At 46.5% G+C, this 22,003-nt stretch overlaps 1 non-coding gene across 1 annotated transcript; it reads right to left on the minus strand.

Annotated features, from left to right (window-relative positions):
• Positions 1-9,624: 9,624 nt before the first annotated feature.
• TRNAI-AAU (transfer RNA isoleucine (anticodon AAU)) lies at positions 9,625-9,698 on the minus strand. The gene has a single exon. It is a non-coding gene; the product is annotated as a tRNA-Ile (tRNA).
• Positions 9,699-22,003: the final 12,305 nt, after the last annotated feature.

Raw genomic sequence — 22,003 nt, forward strand, 5'->3', positions numbered from 1 at the left:
CAGAAACTCTGATTTGTTTGGAGCACATTGGAGTCCACAATCATTGGCATACGCCTCGACTATGGATGCGGCCTGCTGAAGGCGTTCTTGCATTTCGCCAAGGCTCCCTTCAGTGGTCCAGATTGTAAAATCATCGGCATATACTGCGTGTGGTGTGCCTTCCACCCTGGCCAATTCGCTTGGAAGGCGCATCATAGCAATTTTGAAAAGCAGCGGTGATAACACTGCTCCCTGTGGGGTACCCCATGTTCCCATAATTTGCGGGCCATATTCCTCGTCCTCGATCCGAAGAAGTGCCTGGAGTTTAGAGAGAAAATCTCTGACATATGCAAAGGCCTTAGCCCCGCAATCGGTGGAACTCAAGTTAGCCAGGAAGCTGCTGTGTTTAACATTGTCGAAAGCTCCCTTCAGATCAAGGGCGAGGATGGCTTTATCATTGTGTTGCATAGTTATGAGCTGTATGACGGCCCTATGGAGCAGGAGAAGGACGTCCTGTGCAGACTTGTGTGGGCGAAACCCAAACATGGCGTCTGCAAAGAAGCCCTTGCCCTCAAGGTATGGGGAAAGGCGATCCCGTACCATCGTCTCCATAAGCTTGCCCGCGCACGAAGTCAGTGATATGGGCCTCAGATTTTCCGTATTCACGGCCTTGCCTGCTTTGGAGATAAAAGTCACAAGTGACGTTTTCCATTCAGAAGGGAGCACACGGCCGTCCCAGATCTCGTTCATGTATTCCAATAAATGTAGGTAGGCTGTGTCAGGGAGGTTTGCCAACAGCTTTAGTGTTATGCAGTCTAGCCCCGGAGCCGTACCCCTGCGCATTTTAGCTAAAGCCGCTTTAAGGTCATGCAACTCAAAACGGGCATCGAGTTGGTGATTAGGCTTACCAGAGTACGTGTACGCCGGCCCAGGCAGGTCCTCCGTATGACAGAGATACCTATCGCACAGAGCATCCGTAAGCTGTGCCGGAGTGCCTTGGTACCCTTGCAGAGCTTGCCGTAGCTGCTTCTGCGCCTGCCCTCTCGTTTGAGAGGGGTCTATGAGACTGCGAAAGAGACGCCATGTCCCCTTCTAGCTCATCTGACGAGCTACGGCGTCGCAGCGGGCTATTCAATTTGAATCTGAGAGTTGGGCAGCATATGCTGCAGCCTGTTCCGTGAGTTGGGCTATGCGGATACGTAATTTGCGATTAGTCTTCTGCTTTTTCTAACGTTTTGTTAAGCTTCGGCGCGCCTCCCACAAATGTAGGAGGTGAGTATCAACTGCGGGGATTTCTTCGTTCGTTTGGAGGGTAGTAACAAGTCTTTTCTGAATGTTGTTTACGTGTTGAGCCCATTCTGCATAGCCTCCATAAAATAGTACGGAAGGGATAGTCTGATTGCGAAATTGCGTCCAATCGGTCAACTTGGCTTGACCGAATTTTTTATGAGCTGACTTTTCCAGGAGTGTGACCCGGAGAACGCGGTGATCACTGCCTAGAGAATCGCCCAAGTTCTCCCAGGTAGCATCCTTAGCATTTTTTACGAGAGACAGGTCCGGACACGTGTCACGGGTTACCGAGTTCCCCAGTCGAGTGGGGTACGCCGGATCTGTGAGCAGCGTGAGGCGAAGGGTGAAGATAAGCTCCGCCAGCTTACGTCCTCTGGCCTTCACGTAGTGATAGCCCCAGTGAAGGCTGGGAGCATTGAAGTCTCCCACGATCACTAAGGGGTCCTTGTCTGCCAACTTGATCGCCCGGAGGAAAATTTTGCTAAACGTTACGCGTGGCTTATGCGGGGGGCTGTATATATTTAGGATGTGTATTGACTGGTCGCGACGTCTGAGAGGCAGTACTCTGACCATTGTGTATTCTTGTTCAGTACTTGAGTTTAAATCGACCTGAATCGTGGTATATGCCTTGTTCACCAGGATGCATGACGAGCCCCCCCCCCCCCCCCTGGAAAGTGCTATAGCCAGAGAATTTAACGTCCAAACCGGGCTCCTGCAAAACAAGCAAGGCGGGCATGTTTGCGAGGGACTGCAAGTAGAGCTGGAGGTGCGACCGTTTTTTCCAGGCTCTAAAACCCCTGCAGTTGCATTGTATATTCTCAAATTTTTGTAGATATTTAGCTTGTTTGTTAGATCAGCTAGCCATCTTTTAGTATTTATTTACGGTGCAGAGGTCCGGTCCGGACCTTAAGCCGGCCCCGAAAAGCCTTCTTCTGCTGCCTGACGGGAGGCCGACTTGCGTTTAACCTGCGGGGAGTCGCTCTGAGTGGTGTTTTTAATTTAGGCGATAACCCAGGGCTGCATGGCTTTAAAGACTGAGTTAGAGACCTGCGCCACAATTTCGGGAAGTGCTTGCGTTAAGGCTGCCGTGAACATGTCCTGAAAGGACTCGCGGACTGCCGACATGATTTGATTGGGGAGGGCTGCCACGCTCGCCTCTAATTGCTCGGTTTTACGCTCGAGGGACTCGATGCGACCGATGGATCCGGTAATGGAAGCTGGTCCAACTACTGTGTCCGCGTCCTGCCACGAGACGCTAGTGAGACGGGTTGTGACGGAAGAGCCGTCATCCCCGTCCTCTGCCTCGGCTTCCTGCACTGGCTCGGATGACCCGACCTGCTTGGCTTCTAATTCCTGAATTTTGCGCGCAAGAATTTGGTTCTGGTGCCTGAGCTCCGCTATCTGCTGCTCTAGGGCGGTTTTGGTAGGGGAGGGAGAAGGGGAAGGTCCGGAGACTGCCCCACCCCAACAGCTCACCTGTGCTTGGACGGGTGTCAAGGGTGGGCAGTCCTTGACAAAGACAGGAGGCTCTGATGGGGTCCCAGACTTTACATTGGTGGAGTACCCGGTGTTGGTCTTCTTGGGTTCTGGCTTATTCGACTTGGCGGCTGGTGTTTTCTTGGGGCCAGTCTTAAGAGTCGGAGCCTGTTTGTGCCCCCCTCCCATTGTCCTCGGCTTGGATCCGCATGGGGATCCCGACTTGACTGACTGCCGGAACCGTCCAGCACAACCGGGAACTCCAGTCTTGTGGCCACCGCCGCAGAGGAGGCAGCTCGGAATGCACTGGTGTTCCGTGGGGCCGTCAAGAGTAGCAGCAGGTACCTGAACGCCGCAGCTTGTGCAGCGGCCGGGCTGCGGGAGCGGGCAAGTATCTGCTCGACGGCCCACTGTGCCACAGAGTGGGCATGCAGGCACTGTCTCCTTATACAAGCGAACAGGGAGCCGCTCACAGTTGTATAACACCGTCCGTGGCACCTTGGTCCCCGCGAAGGTGATCACCGCAACCGGGGTGTCCCCAAGCTTGCGCACAGACACTACATTTGGCTCAGCACTGAGCTTGCTTTTCACAGTTTCGGACGTTTCGTCTTGAGAGACTTGCACGACGCCCCGACAGAACTCACCGGAGAGTTTGGGATGTCCCCGGAATGTTAGCTGGCGGCCCCCGACTGGCAGCTTAATGTCCCGGAGGAGTCTCTCGGTGGCGTCCACTGATTTAAGCGTGCACATAAGTACATTTTGATCCCAGAGGTGCCACACCGCAAGCCCCCACTTGCGTCGGCTTAAGGATTCTGCGGACTGCAGCGCCGGCTTGTCCAGGACCAAACGTGGCCTTGAGGTCGAGCGTCTCACGCGGTTTCAGCACCACTATGATGTCGTCTTTTTCAATGCACTGCGTGTTTTTCGGCCGCCACTTGAGTTGCTTGGCGCGCTGCGAGATGACGCTCGGCGCGTTCTCGCCCTGTGCTTACTGAAGGCGAGACGCTGCTTGTTGTTTGGCTGCAGGAGCCCTGGCGTCTCTCGACGCCACTGCTGCGTTTTTCCTTCCGCGCCAGACGCGGAGCATATCCTTGAGGTACTCTTCCTCGGTTCGTAGAGGTGTCCCGGTTTGAGCAGAATCCATCTGTATGATCTGTAGGGGCTCCGGATCGTAGCCCGTGACTTGATTTGGAGTCGCCATTACCGGGGAAACCCCGCGGGCAGGGCCAGCGCGGCCCTTAGTGCGGTTAGGCTTAACTCTGCGGTGGTTTGGCGAAATCTTCAAGTGACTGAAAAAGGGTCAGAAGACGGCCCACTTTGACAAGACGTGATGTCTACGGTTGCGGGTGACGTTCTACGAGACGGTGGTAGAAGGCTTGCAGGAGAACGACTTGATGTGACGCAAATAATTGCAATATTTCACAGAGCCGACGTGGTGTGCGACCGCTCCCGGATGAATGGATGGATGGATATGGCTGTAACCTTTAGATCGGGCGGTGGCTAGCGCCACCAAGCTGTAATACCTAATGAACCAAAAACTATATTTATTTTTTTCCTTACAAAGTGAGTTTGAGGATTCGTACTTTGCAGTGAAGAGTTTAATTTTCACTTGTGCCTTGACTTTAGCGACCAATCAGATAACCTCCTCCTAGTTAAGTCTACCCGCCTAAAGTTTATTTTGCCCTCCCGGTCCCTAAACCCCAGTGCTTTGAAAAACTCTGCGCCATAATCCTGAACTATAGGGTGAAGCCCTTTACAGAACATTATCAAGTGTTCGGCAGTTTCTTCTTCTTCTCCACACGCACTGCATACTGTGTCTACCCCTTCGTATTTGGCCCGATATGTCTTGGTTCGCAGTACTCACGTCCTGGCCTCAAACAGTGGAGAACTACCCCGAGTATTATCATAGATTCTTTCCTTGGCAATTTTCTGCTTAAAAAAGTTCGATAGATCTCTAGTGCGGACTTCTTAATCATGTCCATTCTCTACATGTCAGTCTCCGTTTTCTTTACTTTCTTCTTAACCGATAGTTCTTTTTGGTTTGGCCCCCTGCTGTTTTCTAAGTATTTACCAGGCAACTTCCTGGTTCGCTTCCTCCATTTGGTATCAACATTCTTCATGTACAAGTAGCTGAAAACCTTCCTAGCCCAACGCTCTTCCCCCATTTATCTCAATCGCTTCTCAAATTTTATCTTGCTGCTAGCTTCCCTGCCCTCAAATGATGTCCATCCCATATCACCTTGTACTCCCTGATTTGGTGTATTCCCGTGAGCTCCTAAAGCAAGCCTACCTATTCCACGTTGCTTAATTTCTAATCTTGCTTGAACTTCTGATCTCATGCACAAGACCGCATTGCCGAACGTCAGCCCAGGAACCATGACCCCTTTTCATATTCCTCTCACAACATCATACCTATTGTAAATCCACAGTGCCCTATTTTTCATCACTGCTGCATTCCTGTTACCTTTAGTCGTCACGTATATTTCGTGTTCCCTCAGATACTCGGTCCCATTGCTTATCCACACGCCCAGATATTTGTCTCTAGAGTGACCTCCTGTATTCTAAGCTCACTCTCTTCGTTGTCATTGAAAATCATGACTGCTGATTTTCCCTTACTTTATCTTAAATCTAACCTATCTCCCTCATTACCGCAAATGTCCATCAATCTCTGCAAATCTTCCTTGTTGTTGGCCATTAGCACTATATCATCTGCGTACATTAATGCTGGTAGTGCCTGATCAATAAGTTTTTCTTGTTTGACTAAAGAGAGGTTGAAGCCCAGTCCACTTCCCTCTAATTTTGCCTCTAATCCTTGTAGGTACATCATGAATAATAAGGGTGACAGGGGGCACCCCTGCCTAAGCCCCCGTTTTACCTCTGCAGGCTTGGATACCTGTTTTTTCCACTTTATAACTACCTTGTTACCTTTATAGATACCCTTTAAAAGATTAGTGACTACATGTTCCACGCCTAGTGTGTCCAGTATTCCCCACAATTCCTCTTGAACCACGCTATCGTACGCTCCCTTGATATCCAAAAATGCTAGCCACAGGGGTCTGTGTTCCTTTTCTGCTATTTCGATGCACTGCGTCAGTGAGAACAGATTGTCTTCCAACCTCCTGTGTTTCCGAAACCCATTCTGCATTTCCCCCAGCGCCCCCTCATCCTCTATCCACGCCTGCAGTCTTTCCTTTATAATCTGCATCGCCAGCCTGTAGACCACTGATGTGTCTGTTATAGGACGGTAGTTGTTTATGTCAGCTTTGTTCCCCTTTCCTTTATAGATCATGCTCATCCTGCTAAGTTTCCATCCATCTGTGACTTCACCATCGATTATTATTGTGCTCACTGCCTCTCTCAAAGCCTGCTTAGCCTTCGGACCTAATGTCTTTATCAGCCTAATTGGAATGCCATCTGTGCCTGTTGATGTACTACTAGGAACCCTTTTCTCAGCCCTTTCCCACTCTTGTTGTGAAAATGGAGCCATTGCACCACTTGATTCGTCCTTGTCTATTGTGGTGCATAAAGTACTTCTTTGTTGAAATTTTTCTGTCACCCTTGTTTTTATATATTAAATAGCTTCGTCCCCTTCTAGCCTAGCACCTTGGGCTGTAGGTATAAAACTCTGCTCTAGGCTCGTCTCAATTCTTAGGGAGTTTAGATGGTTCCAAGATTTCACAGCTGCCTTTCTATCTTTTTTATGTACTTCTGCCAGCCACTGAGCTCCCTTCCTTCTAATCTTTTCATTGATCAGGAGGGATGCATCCCTTCTACAGCTTAGAAAGGTTGCCCATTTTCTTTCAACATCATCTGTCGGTTCCCCCCGCTGCTTAGCATGTCTGTGTTCCCTAGAGGATTCCTGACGTTTTGCTATGGCTCTCTTAACTTCCTCATCCCACCAACTTTTGGGTTTGTGTCTTCTTTTCCGGGGTGACTTGCCACGTGTCTTAGCAAGCTCTAGCTCAAAGAGTCTAATTAGATTCGTGTATGTCAACACTCTCTTATTATCCTCCGTGATTACTTTCTCGATTTGTTTAGTGGCTATTTCAATTTGCCTTTCTGGATAAAAATTTTCCTGTAGTTCCTCATCTTGTCTCCTTCCCACTTTCACTGCTCTTCCAAAACTTAGCTTGATACGTTTGTGATCGCTACCCAGACTTCTGGAGCCAGCTTCATCTATGTGCATTCCCCTGAGCTTATCATACATCCTATGTGACATCAGTGCATAATCTATCGTCGACTGAAGCCTTCCTACCTCCCATGTTGTTTGCCCTTCACACTTCTCGGTACTGTTGCAAACGATCAAATCAGGCCTTTAACACATATCCATGATCATTCTGCCTGTCGGGTCGGTATACCCATCTATATCTTCTATGTGCGCATTCATGTCTCCTAGTATAATTATCTCGCACTCTCTTCCTAACTCCTGAATGTGCTTTCATATACACTCTACCATTGCCTGGTTTTCCTCTCTGGCCTTTGCTCCCGTCCACAAGTACACGAAACTAAGGAGTGTTATTTGACCTGCCACTTTCCCTTTTAGCCATAAATGTTCCTTGCACTCCTGCTTGACCTTTTGCCAGTCTGTAATTTTATGAATGAATGCCCCAATACCACCCCCTTTTCTGCTGCCTTCTGTTCTATTACAATATTCCCACGCGTAGTCCGGATTGTTCGGAGGTTGTTCCATGTCCCTGAGATGTGTTTTTACAAAACCGTATACCATCGGCTTCTCTTCCCTAAGCTGTTCTTCTATTTCTTCCCACTTCAGCCTGTTCCTACCACCCTGCATGTTAATATACCCTATGTCTGAATTGGCTCGGCGCTCGTGGCTACGTCTATTTATGCCCCGGACTCTACCTATCTTAGATACTGGTGCCACTTTGGAATCGTATCTGTCCATACCACCTGTCGAAGAGTCTCCCTGGTTGTTTTCCTCGTTACTAGCTATCCTGCACCCCGAAGGGCTCGCTTGCCCCCCAAAAAAGCTACTGCGCGTCCTGCAAGTCGCCAACCCACCTCATGGCCTAGCCGCCAATTGAAGTGAATTCTGTCTTGTTGAAATCCCCCCACCTATGCACCTCTCTGTTTATTTCCACCACCTCAAAGCCTTTCTCTCGACTCATCCGCCATATCTCTTGGTTTGCGTTGACCACCACTCTTTGCAGGTTGCTATCACGCACCGGTACCTCCGGTATCGTGCATATCACTACCTGTACCTTAGGAGAAGTGGTGCGCATGTCATCGACGCCTTTCGCCAGTGTGGCTGCTAGTCCTGCTGCATCTTCATTTAGGACATCGTTTAAACCGCCTGAAATTATCACCAGGTTTCGTCTATCAGCTGTCGTTTTGAGCTTTGCGCTCGCTTGCCTCATGACTGCTTCCAGCTTGCGTCCTCGGAACGCCCCTACTGCAACCTGCTTGTCACCTCTTACCCTCTCTTTGATGGCTTCTGTGCATCGATTTAAAGTCGAGTCCCCGGCGACTATCACATGCTGTGACTTTTCAGCTGGAGCGTTCTGCACCTGGGGGCTACTTGCACCTGTGACGCCGGCTGCTTTGTCGATCGACGCCAGCGCCCCCTCGCTATCTGAGTCTCAGTGTGGTCGTACATTCAGTTATACATCACCTAGTGTTAGTATTAATATTGTTATGGCATCGTAGCATTGACATATCAAGTTAGCGAGAAAAAGCGGACTGGGTAGCACCATCACGGTTATTTAATCATCGCGCACAGAATATTCAAGATATTTATCACCAACCTGTGCAACAAGAAAAAAGCGCATGAGCATATGTTCCGAGGCGGTGCCACCAAGTCCACTGAGGAAGTGGCTATGAAGCTCTGCTTTTATGTCCTGGCCGGGGTCTGAGTCAGTTGACGTCACTGGCTTCGGCATTTAATAGCCGCACTGCTGAACTGTTTCCATGATCAGCAGCTCACAGAATTCATCTTCAAATAGCAGCCGGTTGACAGCAGTATTATCGCACAAGAGTGGTTCCTTGCATTCTTGTCTGGTAGCAATCTCCGGAACACTTATTTTCTACCCATCTACAAGTGTCGCGCGGTGCAGCTAGCTATTGGACTATGGTGAAACAAGAGATGAACAGACGGAGCCAGATGAAAAAAAGCCGCCTGCGCAGGGATCAAACCACGAGACATGCTGGGGCAAGCCGACTCACTGCCGCTGCACCGTCTACTTCCAGAGTTCTCGGCGATCGTAATTCAATTCAGGCTCTCGATGAGCGCGTCCTCCTTGAGGCCATCAAGCTTCGTCGTGCTGCATGGGAAGTTTTTCATTTGAGCTCATGTGTGCCACCGAAAACGCCTGTGCCACCATGTTGAATCTGCGGCCAGCTGGTTAGGTCACGTGGTTTGAGCTAGTGCAGCCAAGGCTGTGAAGCGGAAACCGGATCCGGTTTCGCGTGGCGGGAAACTTGCACTCGGGCCGATTTTTGCGCAACAGCCGCACGGCGTGGTTTTCGGGCCACTTGGGCGGCGAAACGAGCCAGCTTCCGGAGAGTTTCACCGGTTTCGCTCTCTTCGAGGCCAAGTGTGAACACACCATAAGAGATGCCGTGGTGCCTCTACGAGTACTATGGATGCCCCCTTAACACCGGTGGCGCCGCCCTGCGGCGCCACCAACTACCTTTGCGTTATTAGCATGACGCTCTAACCGACCGAGCTAGCAGGCCCGAAGGCGAGCAGTTAAGGACAAAAAGAAGCTCTATATAACGCGCATAGATTATCTGCATTCGTGTCTGGTAGCAATTTCCGAAACACTTATTTTCTACTCTCCTACAAATGTCGCGCTGTGTAGCTTTTGGACTGGCGAAAGAAGAGCTGAATAGATCGAGCTAGATGAAAAAAGGGGAAAAAAGTGGCCTGCGCAGAGATCGAACCTACGACCTTCGTGTTATTAGCACGACGCTTTAACTGACTGAGCTAGCAGGCCTATATTTTTTCTTTATTTTCCTGCTTGCGTCACAAACTAATGCCGTAGAATCTCAATACTTTTTACTGGCCACGAAACTTCCCCGTCACTCTATGGGAAAGCTTCGGGAGCCGCCACCTTTGACCACGGGGCAGTGCCACCAGTGTTACGAAGGCACCCATGGTACTCGTCGAGCCACCACGGCGTCTCTTATGGCGTGTTCACAATTGGCCTCGAAGAGAGCGAAACCGGCGAAACTCTCCGGAAGCTAGCTCGTTTCGCCGCCCCAGCAGCCGGAAAGCCACGCCGTGCGACTGGTGCGCTAAAATTGGCCCGAGGGTGATTTTCCCGCCACGCGAAATCGAATCCGGTTTCCGCTTCACAGCGTTGGCATCGCTAGATCAAACCACGTGACCTAACCAGCTGGCCGCAGATTCAACATGGTGGTACAAGCGTTGGTGGTAACACGCATGGGCTCAAATCGAAAACTACCCATGCTGCACGACTAAGCTTGATGGCCTCAACGAGGACGCGCTCATTGAGAGCCTGAATTGGATCACGATCACCGAGAACTCTGGAAAAAGACGGTGCAGCGGCAGCGAGTCGGCTTGCCCCAGCGTGTCTCGCATTTGTGTTAAGCCAGCTGAATGCGCCGCTGCCGCTGCTGGAGCGTTCGCTCGTGTCGTTTCTGCTGACTTATCTCCCAAAACAACGTTTGAAAATGCGCTAGCTGTTTCTTTTCACTACTTTGCTTGAATAACTAAAATTCGGTATGAACTTTAGTTCTCATAAAGGCGGTGAAATCAAAGTAATTGTCAAGTTATCGACGGCGGCGAGATGGGGCAAAACTATTGTAAACATCTTCGACACGCGTGGTCGGGGTTTTCCCGCCGCTCTGGCATTTTCGTTTTTGTTGAACTCTCAAGTGTGAACACGGCCTTAGCGAGGCGACCGCCTGGCGAGGTGTGTAGGTCCTGTGTGCATCATTCTTTATCACGTGTGCGTGGTGCTTCGTTTTCGTATTATCGTTTTCAAACCTAACAAATAGTTATCGGCTGCGTGACAAAGAATGCAGAAGACATCCTGTGCGCCGCAGGGCCACTCCAGCTACCAAGACGCTCACCGTGGCCAGCGAAGTGACGGCATTCTGTGTTGACATTGTTTTTGCAGTTTTATCGCGTGTGTGCGGTGCTGTCTGTTTCTGTGACTTTCCGCATGCGACGGACAGTCAGCAGCAGCTTCGCGAACGATTCCAAAGACTTCCTGTGTGGCACACTGTCGCTTCGGCTACGAAGGAACCGTTGAAAGGGTGTCTTTGTTCATGTTTCCCTGTGACGCCGAAAGCCTTGAGCAGCAGAAGTGGGCGATACCGAGTTAAGAAACCTGCACATTCTCATTCAGTTCATCGAACGTTTGGGTATGTGAAAAACATTTCTGTAGCGAGGACATTATTCGTGCAAATAAATGCGTTGTAGAAGGCACCCTTGTTATTTTGCCGCGCGGAACAGCGAAAACGAGGGTCAGTGCAATTCCGCGAATATATAAAATCTCTCGGCTTACCTGTCGAAAATGAAGACAAAACCTCGGCAGTTGCCACACAGGCAGCCGGTAGAGTGGCCTCGGGAGTCTTCGCAGGATTCCAGTGGGGAAAATGGTGCACAGAGGGTCCGCATGGACGTCCCCAATGATACGTACGTGCGCCTGTGTAATGGCGATGTTGGTCGAGGTCCTTGCGCTGACGTCGGCTACAGCCTCGAGGAAAATAAAAAGCTATATAAAGGCATGATCAAGTAGTGTTAGCTAAATCAGCATGTGAGACATGGCTGCACGCCCATATCGTCGCAATCGAGAGAAATAGGACACTGCCGTAATCGAACAGACATTTATGGTCGCTACGCGCGGATGCGAGTACGCTGGCTATACGTGATTTGTGACCAGTTCATAAAATCTCACGAAAATATGTCTGTGAAGCCACCAGAGCGAGTCTCCGTCAAGGAAACCTCCTCACACACCAAAAACACGCCATTTGTACGTCTGCAATGAAAGCCCCCTTGTCTGCACTGGCGCCCCAGGCGGCAAGCTCTGTGCCTATACCAAACTTAGCCCGACGTTTTGTGACCAGTAAAAAGTATTGAGGGACTAGGCTAATCAGTATGAAAATGCTAAAACATTTCAGCCATACTTTGGTTAACATTACAGTAACAAAATCATTTAGGTTTAACCAAACCATCGTGAATGGCTGCCCACACGGGAGGTTCACTTGGCCACGTTATATTTCCCAATATACGCGACCCTCTCGATGAAATAACTCTTGCCGAGTGAACATCAACATCCACGTGTCTCACTGCCATTCTCGTTTTTGACAGACTGTGGAGGCGAAGAAGCATAAACATATTGTGCGGAACTTCTCTTGCATTATCAGAAGGCAAGAAACGAATTTCGAGAGGCGTGATCGGTAGTTCGTTTTTTAGTGTTCACTGTAACACGTCCTAATGGGAGATTGGTTCCCAGCAGTTGATGAAAACATGTTCGATTGTCTCTGGTTTGTTACAAAGTGGGCAGTTCAGAGTCCAAGAGATGTCTATACCTCTTTCATGTAGCCACGCTTTAACGGGCATCGTGTTTGTATGTGGCTTAAAGAAAAACGTTTTTCGAGCAGGTCTAATTGGCGTTTTCTCCACCACTTTCAATGCATCATCTCCCCAGCCTCCACAGTTCACAGACCTGCACAGAGGCATTGGCAACAATTTATACACTATATCTCTATGCAGCGTGTTGCTTGTCACGGAGCATAAATATTCCAGAAAAGTGCGAGGGTGTAAGAAACTGAAAGTTTCAAACACTTCATGCAAATAACGAGTGACTCTTCCTCCTGTCATATCTGCGGAAATAACGACAAAGTGAGGCAGTGCTTTTCCTGATTGCACTTGGACACAAAAAAAATCATTTGTTTGCTCTCGCAAAAAAAGAAAACGAACACAGGACACAATTTTTCTGATAAAAAAATGTGACAAACCCAGCCCGCCACCGCGGACTCAAAGAAACGAATTTGTTCTGCTTACTATCTCCCAACTAGACGTTCATATGAATACGGCAAAACCACGGTACATTTTTTCCACATTTGAATGACACAGAGATAGTATTGGATTGCACTTCCGGTCGCTGAAGCGAGCGGACGTGTGTGACATGTGCACTGTTATCAATGGGGGGGGGGGGGTTCAGCGGCCCAACAGGGCCACGGTATCAAGACAACTGTCAAGGAATCTACGGATTACCAGGTGCTTTTGCAACAGCAATCTAAAGGGCGAGTTGTTTCAAACACTTTCTTTTTACATGCTGATGTGAGTGCAAGGCCATATCGTGTGGAACATTTCAGGGACATTTTGGCGAATTTGAAGTTGCTTTCTGAAATGGTTGCACTAGGAGCGTATCAGATGAGCCACGTATGGGCCTTGAATTTCCCACGTATGGGCCAATCAAGAACGGCGACGCGGTGAAAGAAATGTTGTGAGCAAAATAAGTCAACGTGAAAGAGCACCACTGCCTGGTCACTGATCCAGGAAACCAAGCTATACGTTTAAAAGCGCATTCGTTCCTTCACAACTTACTCCACGAGGATGTGTGCGAGGCCTTAGCACCCTACGGAAGTGTTAAAGAGATTACGCTGGAGTGGTGGCGTGTTTATAACCTACAATCAAGGATTCTTCGACATGCATTGTCAGCCTTGTGCCCAGGGAAGGCCTAACCGTAGATGACGTGCCCACCTCTTACGCATCGCTGGCGAGCAGGCGTTGATTGTCACCCCAGGCAGGGCTGCGCTCTGCCTACGATGCAGAAACACGGGACATATACGCCGTGAATGTCGTGTTCCACGTTGCGCACTCTGCCGACGAGTCGCAATGCATTAGGACGTATGCGAACGTGACAGGCCCTGCTGCAAAGAAGGAAATGGTGGAACACCTTATGGACGAAGCCGACGTTAAAGAAGTGTGTCCTGGGGATGAACAGAAGGCTAAAGTTGAGGACACGGTTCCTCAGCAAACGGCCCCTGAGTAAATTGACCCAAGGAAGTAGAGCAAGACCAGTAAATTACAAGAAAGTAAAGCGGAAGACAGACAAAACAAAGCTAAAGAAGACAGTGGCTCACAAAAGGTGGTGAACAGTGAAGAGCTAGACAGCGAAGAACGCCACGCAGATGAAATGGATGTAGCGTCCTCAAGCGGGAGTGCAACAAAAAGGACTCAGTACCAAGCGGCGGTTGATGACCGAAAAAGAGACCATACCAGTAAGGAACCACCGCAAAAAGCAGTGACTATGCGATGGACGATCTTCCGCCCAAAGCTTAACATTTCGCCGGACGGAAGACCAGTGGACACGGAGCCCAAGTAGGACGTTAGCCCTGGCCTATCAAGGCATATGGGTGCTGAACCACGCATGATGGACATGAATTGGCGAGCAGGCTGTCGGGTGGCATGCGCAAGTTACGCACCCAAATCAAGAGAGCTAATGCAGTTGTGTATCTTTGCTCTATTGTTTGGATCTTTAAAAACTTCGAGTATTTTCGCGCGTGAGCGGTTTGTTCTATCATTCGATCAGTCTGTCTAAAATCATTATGGTAGTAGATTTAGTTAGATGACTACGTGTTGCAACCGTTAACGTCCGCGGGCTTGCTGCAAGACGAAATCAATGCCAAGTGAAGCACCTCTGTGGAGATAATGATCCAGGTTTTGTCGCAATACAAGAAACAAAGGTTCAAAGCGAAGAACAAACTGATCACATGGTTACTTTTTTTAGAGCATACTACAACGTGGGCGTGTGTCATGCCGTTGCAACGTCGGGAGGCTGTCTTCTTCTTATACGGAAAAGTTCGAGCGTTACAGATCTGGCACTTAAGACCAGTGAAACTGGCCGGTTCGTTGTGTGTGATTTTTCTTTTAGCGGCTATCTGTGGAGAGTGGTCTGTGTGTATGTACCGAATTATATCCAGGAACGATGTACTTTTTTCGCGAAGCTTAAACAGTACCTAATTTGTGATATATATGTTATATTCTTGGGAGATTTTAACTGCGTTTGTTATGCGGGGGATCATGCTAAGCTAGCCGTAGGGCGAGATAAAAGCGCTTTGTTGATTCACACTCTGGTTAAGGAACATAAATATGGAAGATGTTGGCCGGCTTTTAATTGACGTATCAAAGCTGATCTACACGCATTTTCAAAGATACAGTCCTGCGAGACTGCATAGAGTGTATGCCTCACTCGATGTAGTGCCGATATGCCACAACTACGGAGTGCAGCCAGTCTCCTTCAGTGAACACAGTAAGATATACGTTGCAATTGGCACTGGAGTTAAAAAGCTTAAATTCAACTGGTATCTCTGGAAATTCAACAGCAAGCTTCTTGACTCATATGTGGAGTTTAACGTCCCAAAACCACCATATGATTATGAGAGACACAGTAGCGGAGGCTTCCGAAAATTTCAACCACCTGGGACTCTTTAATGTGCACCCAAATCTGAGCGCATGGGCCTACAACATTTCCGCCTCCATCTAAAATGCAGCCGCCGCAGCCATGATTCAATCCCGTGACCTGCGGGTCAGCAGCCGAGTAGCTTAGCCACTAAACCATCGCGGCGGGGAATAGCGAGCTTTTTGAAGGTGAGATGTTTGTTAAGAGGGTGAAAAATGAAATCAAAAAAGTGCTAGAAGTTGAACCAAGTAACTATGCGGAAACGTGGGAGGACCTGAAGATGGAGGTTAAAATGATCGTGATGAGAAGGGGAAGCATAAGAAGCCACAACAAAAAAAATGAATGAAAATGAGTTGCAATGAGAACTTCAAGCGCTGCTTGAAACGGAGAGTACCGAACCAGGAACGGTTAGCGGTAATATTACCAAAATAAAGAAAGGGTGGGAAGCTATTGACAATAAAAGATGTAAAGCAGTAGTGGTTCGGGCACGAGTCCAAAGGTTTTGGGTTGATGAAATGGCAAATAAATGCACTTCTGGTGACAAAAAGCGATACGCTTCTAAGAATGAAGTTCAACAAATAAGGTACCGTAGCCAGATAACTTCAGATGATAAGATGATAAAACGCGCGTTTCAAGAATATTACCACGACATATTTTGTGACGAGAGACCAGTGCATGTGCATTTCGAAGCAAACTTTTTGAAGGCCATGCCACGGCTAGATAACGAGGAAAAAGAAAGACTAGAAGAAAGGATAAGCAAGCATGAAATTGAACGCACGATAGCAGATATGGCGGTACTAAAGGCTCCAGGACCAGATGCTTTAGGAGCTGAATTTATAAGGCTTTCACGCCTGAAGTGTCCCAGATATTATACCATGTATTCGCGGAGGTATACGACAAAAAGCAATTACCACTATCTTTTCAAACTGCCCAATTGATTTTAATTTCCAATACAGAGGGCCGAGAAAAGTTGCTTTCAGTAAGCGCATATAGACCAATAAGTCTCACCAATTGTGATTACAAAGTGCTAACGAAGGTTCTTGGTAAAAGATTACAAACTGTTATCAAAGACTTGACCTGTCCCCATCAAACTTGTGACATTAAAGGGCAAACCATATGCACAAACACTTGTGTAGCACGTAGTGTCTCTGAATGTTGTGACGCTTTCGATCGCCAAGTCGCCATGTTACAATTAGACTTAGCGAAGGCCTTCGATATAGTGTCAAACTAAGTGCTGTTTTTAATACTAAATCATGTTAATGTTGGTGACCATATTATGCAAGGTGTGAAAATGGCTTGTCAGAAATGTACGATACAGATTATCTATAAAAGAGTCCTTAGTGAAAAAATTCCTGTTCTAACAAGTGTCCGCCAAAGATGCCCACTAAGCCCTCTACTTTTTGCATTGTACCTTGAGCCGTTTCGTTTAACTGTCATTTATAATGAGAATATCAAAGGCTTTAGACTACAAATTACCGAAGTAAAGGCACTTGCCTCTGCGGACGACATAGCCGCCTTTTGTGAGGATCGAGAAAGTGTCCGCGAAGCTGTTCGAGTCGCCAAAACATATTGCAAGCAATCAGGATCCGAGCTAAACTGGGATAAAAGCATCGGTATATGGCATGAAAATTGGGACGTAACGCCAGAACAGACACTTCTCTTCGGTGCGGTGGATGACGACATCGATGAAGTATCTAGGAGTGCCACTGCAGCACTATAAAGACAGCACTGATTATTGGCTAGAGGAAACTGACAAAATAAAAGAAAAAAACAGATGGATGGCTGGGCTGAGGCTTGTCAATGTTCGGACGCGCGAGTGCTTGCAATTTGTTTTTAGTTGCTAAATTGTGGTATGTTTTGCGAATCATGTTCGTGAAGAGAGTGTGTGTGAAAAAGATACATAGGGTTTTTTTCTGTATTCATACGGGGATCAAGTTTGAGCGCATGAGTCATACTAATTTGTTTCGCTCAGTACGCACTGGTGCAGGCTGCCTCACCTGCATATCCGGCAATTTCTCTCACGTTTTCTGTTTTTACGAGATCAAACGAATGATTTCTTACGCACTGTTCTTCAGGTACAGCTGGGAAATGCTCTGCCAGAATTTGTTGTAGAGTGTTGTAGATACGGTGCAAAAAGTGTCACCGGGTACATGCGTGAAGTGATTATGTCGTTTCGTGTATTACAAGCTCGGTTTTCTTTGAACTATTTGTCTACAATTACCAGGAAAAAATTCTATAAAGACTTAGTCGATGTAATGCTACAGGTACCAGTATACAGAGTTTGAAAAATAGGAGATCCACGAAATGATGTGTTGAAGCGTGTTAAAAGGATGCCCGTTCCATCTACAGTAAAATCGTTTTTCTTTAAACTTCACACTAACACCCTACCAGTAAAAGCTTAGAGCAAAAGAGTATTGACGTACCGTGGACTCACGACTGCTTGTTATGTAAAAAGCCAGTGACAATCAATTATGCTCTCATTGATTGCTGGGATGCAGTATTGCACTTGGATATCTTACAACGAACTCTTAAAAAAAGATCTGCCGATTCCACCCATAGGTATACGGGTTTTTACCTAATGATACATGTGATGGAACACCCTATGACATGTTCATGCTCTTGAGCTTTCATGGCTTCTGAAAAACAAGAATGGCAGTACGCCACTTAGATGTCGAAGTTGTCACAGTAGTGGGAAATTTTATTGCCAGTATTGCACATGTTAGAGAAATATATCGGGCACAAGCCAAGCCCCCAGATTGACTGGCTATCCTTGATGATCTTGTAAACTTCAAACAATTTTAAGCGGACCATGTCAATTTAGTGTGATTACTGTGTGTTTACATGTGTATGTGTTTTATTGATGTCTTGTCAAAGCAGGCAATAAAGAAAAAAAGACACAAAGATAGGATTTGCAAGATGTACCACACTTTCGCCATTAAGAAAAAAATCACACACGGTAGCTCTGGCAAATATTTATAAATCATGCCCCTGCCAAGACTTTGTTTTTTTTTCTTTTTTTGTCAGCCTCATCACACCAATACTGCGTGTTGTCCTTATAGTGCTCGAGTGGCACACCAAAGTACTTATCCGGCGTTGAAGACCACCGCACGTTTGGAAAATGATCCGGTGTATTGTCCCAGTACCCGTGCCAAATTCAGAAGCTCTTCTCCCAATTTATATGTGCTCCAGATTGATGACAGTATGCCTTCACGGGGCTTACATCTTCAAGAACGCTGTCGTGATCATCGCAGAATACCACATTGTCGTCAGCATATGTGAGTATTTTAACTTCAGTGCGCTGTAACCTGAAACCTCGAATAATCTTATTGCATATAGCTGCTAAGCAGAAGGGCTCGAGGTAAAGTGCGAAAATAAATGGGCTTAGAGGACACCCTTGGCTAATGAAGACATCAATGAAACCTTTGCGCTGAGAATTTTTTTATTCTTATCTGAGTAGTACATTGATAGTAAGCCAACTTCACGACACTTAAAGTTATTTTGCCGACACTATCTATATTCTGTCTACTGAAAATGTGTCATCTTTTGAAAATCAGGTAAAAGTGAAATAGGAGTGATCTGAATAGTCAAGAATGGTAATGTCACAATTTAACTGTTAAGCTCATAGCGATTCTTCATTATGTTCTCCTTGTCCTCGAAATGTTGGGATTTCCGAATAACAGGTCGACTTTTGTTTCCTGTTTTAGTACATAGACGGTAAATTCTCTGAACTCCTGCGATTGTTACACCAAAAGTTTTTTTGATGAGGTCTTCAGAGATTTTTACGGCCAGACCATTTGCCTTTGCGTTTTTTTCTTCTGGAATGCCATAAATAAGCAAGTTTTCTCATCATCTTCTATTTTCAAAGTTGTCAACCATAAGTTTAGGACTAGTGATAGTATTTACAAATTATGCAATCTTACCCTGAACATCAACAATCCTACCCTCAAGGTTTGTTAAAGTATCTAATTTCCCACAGATAGCTTTCAGAGATTTCTTTATGGTTTTATAGTACTCTCGTAATTAATGCATGTACTCCTCAGAAGATGCCTTCTGCAACAGTAATGAGAACGGCACCTGCAGCACGTGGGCAACTTTCTGTATATTTTTTCAATATTAGTAGACACATTATTTGAAACGCCCTGTATAATCCTCGGCTTTCTTTTCAAGGATTTTCTACTGCAGGATACTGTAAAGTAAGAGCCGCTCATGAGACGATGAAATATATGAGGAATTGCTTCAAGCTTTTAATCAAAGGTAGTAGCATCATTAGCGTGGCCCCACGTTTTTGAACTTAGTTTAAATATATGACTTTGTAGCCACGTGCTTTATGGATATATTTTGCATTCTTTGCGGCAAATAACAAAATACGCAGAGCAAAGATGGATATATATTCTGTTATATAAGCAGATTTTGTGCTATTCGCAAAGGCAGAGGCTAGATAATCAGGGACTTCCAGATCTATTTTTGTGGATTTGTTTCTACTCTATCAGGTTGACACATTTATTATTTGTGTTAAATCATAAAAGGGCAACAAATCATAGCACTCACATGCTAGGCTGTTTTTGTCAGAGGTGTTACTGTTGAGATCATCTGAGATAAAAATATTAGTACCATTAGTTACGCCTTTATGTAAAACAATTGCATTGCTTAAAATAAATCTTTCCTCCTATTCTGAACAGACAGGTATACTACTTTATTAGGCGCTGCTTTACACTCTAAAAAAATATCGAGTAAAAAAGGTGTCTTTTTGTCCCACAACAATAATCTTCATCAGGCTTGCGTGCGCTTCTTTTCTTGAAAACTCGGCGCTGGCCACTTTCCTATTGAGGATGCAAAGTAACCCTGATAATGAGCTTGTCGATCATGGTTGGAATGTACCAGGCGTGGGGCGATAGCGCAAGCATGGAACGCAATATAGATGACGATTTTTGTTGCGGGACATTTGATCGATATGTGAGGTTTAACGTCCCAAAACCACCATATGATTATGAGAGACGCCGTAGTGGAGGGCTCCGGAAATTTCGACCACCAGGGGTACTTTAACGTGCACCCAAATCTGAGCACACGGGCCTACAACATTTCCGCCTCCATCACAAATGCAGCCGCCGCAGTCGGGATTTGAATCCGCGACCTGCGGGTCAGCAGCCGAGTACCTTAGCCACTAGACCACCGCGGCGGGGCTTTTGTTGCAGGACAAAAAAAAGACACTTTTTTTACTCGCTCTTTTTTTAGAGTGTAGGTTATTGCGGTACATAGTAACTTGTAGTTGCGTTAAAGGTAATTTCTATGAACGGTCATTTTTAACACTTCGCAGTAAAAAATTTCTTTCCCACTTCTTTTCTTTAACGTATGAACCTAACCATACATGTCAAACAAGAGTTAAGGCGGATTGCCAACCTTCCAACCGAGGTTGTACTTTAAAATAATCTAATAACGAAGGACTAATATCTGTGTGCCTTGTTTTGTCAAAACGAATGCCTAGTACTGTAAAAACTAGTTTTGTAAAGTGAATTTGGCAAGGCAACCCATAAATAAAAAGAAATTCACCTTAATGGCCTGTGTTAGCGTATCAAATAGGGCAGGTCATGTACATGTTGGTTATGAAAAAAGAAACAGTGCCGGAACAGGACCGATACGAGAAGACAGTGCCGTGTATGTGTCCCCTCGTCGTCGTTTTGTTCTGGCGCTTTTTCGTTGTTCAGCATAGTAACAGCACCAGAGACTACTAATATTCAAGCGTATAAATAGAGAGAGATCCTAATAAGAATTTTCTGTTAAAATCTTTACGGAGAACGGAAGCAAACATATATGTCAGGCACTCAAAAACAACTCATTACGCCCATTCCGTAAAATATAATGGTCCGACTAATAGTCAATTTTGCGTATACTGCACTAGATTCATTCTAGTGAGCTTTTATGACACATTGTTCTGTCCTCTGAAATAGCCCTTATATGTTTTTTCAGCTCAAAGCAGCAAGTACAAGGGCTCTGTTGAGAGGAATTAGGTGATCATTCTAGAGCATGTTCGATGGCTCACTGTGGAGAATCATCACCTCAGTTGGGAGCTTTGCTTTCCACACTTCCTTTCAAAGTCCAGTATTTCTTTCCAGCGAAAAGAACTTAGCTGCCAATGCTCTTCGTTTTCGGGTTATTTGGCAAGAGAATACTGCTGGTAGAATTTGGTGGTTCACTTCTACAATGCGCTTTCATTTGCGCTTCACAGAGAACTTCGGCAAAGCCGTCATTTTGAGCATTTTGAACATCCTTGACTCCCATATTGCTCAGACGTCAGTACTGCTCCATGTGTTCAATTTACTTCGTCTGCTTGGACATTCCTGAAGCCGGATCATCATTGCTTTTCTTTTTTTTTCTGTCAGCGACCTCTTCTTTGGAGATAGTGAAGATTCATGGCACTGTCATATTACTCACTGATCTCTAGTTAATTCCACACTCATAGTGAGTTCGCTTACTTTTGCCTCTCCAGTGGAAGCCTTGTTCTCAGCAAGAACACGTGCTTACTTTATTTCATGGACCATTTTTTATTCTGTCTAGTCACGTCGTCCCTTAACTAGATTATGTCCGTAATAATATCCACGTTAAAAGATATATCGTACGCCAAAATTAAATGCATTAGCAAAGGACAAAAAGCAAACAGAAAAATCTGGAAGTTAGAAGGCGGTCATATACCGAGAAAAATGCAGAGATGAAAGTGATGTACTGTCATGTACCTGTAGCCAGAGCACAAGATGTCTTGCGTGACACAGATCGCTTTCCAATGGTGCAAAGTCACTGCCGTCCATGTTTATGCAGCCTTCTCTTGGAGCAATTGACGTCAACCAGACGCTCCCGAAGCAGCTTGA

The sequence above is a fragment of the Rhipicephalus microplus genome, chromosome X, assembly GCF_043290135.1.
Source record: "Rhipicephalus microplus isolate Deutch F79 chromosome X, USDA_Rmic, whole genome shotgun sequence".
NCBI classification, from domain to species: domain Eukaryota; kingdom Metazoa; phylum Arthropoda; class Arachnida; order Ixodida; family Ixodidae; genus Rhipicephalus; species Rhipicephalus microplus.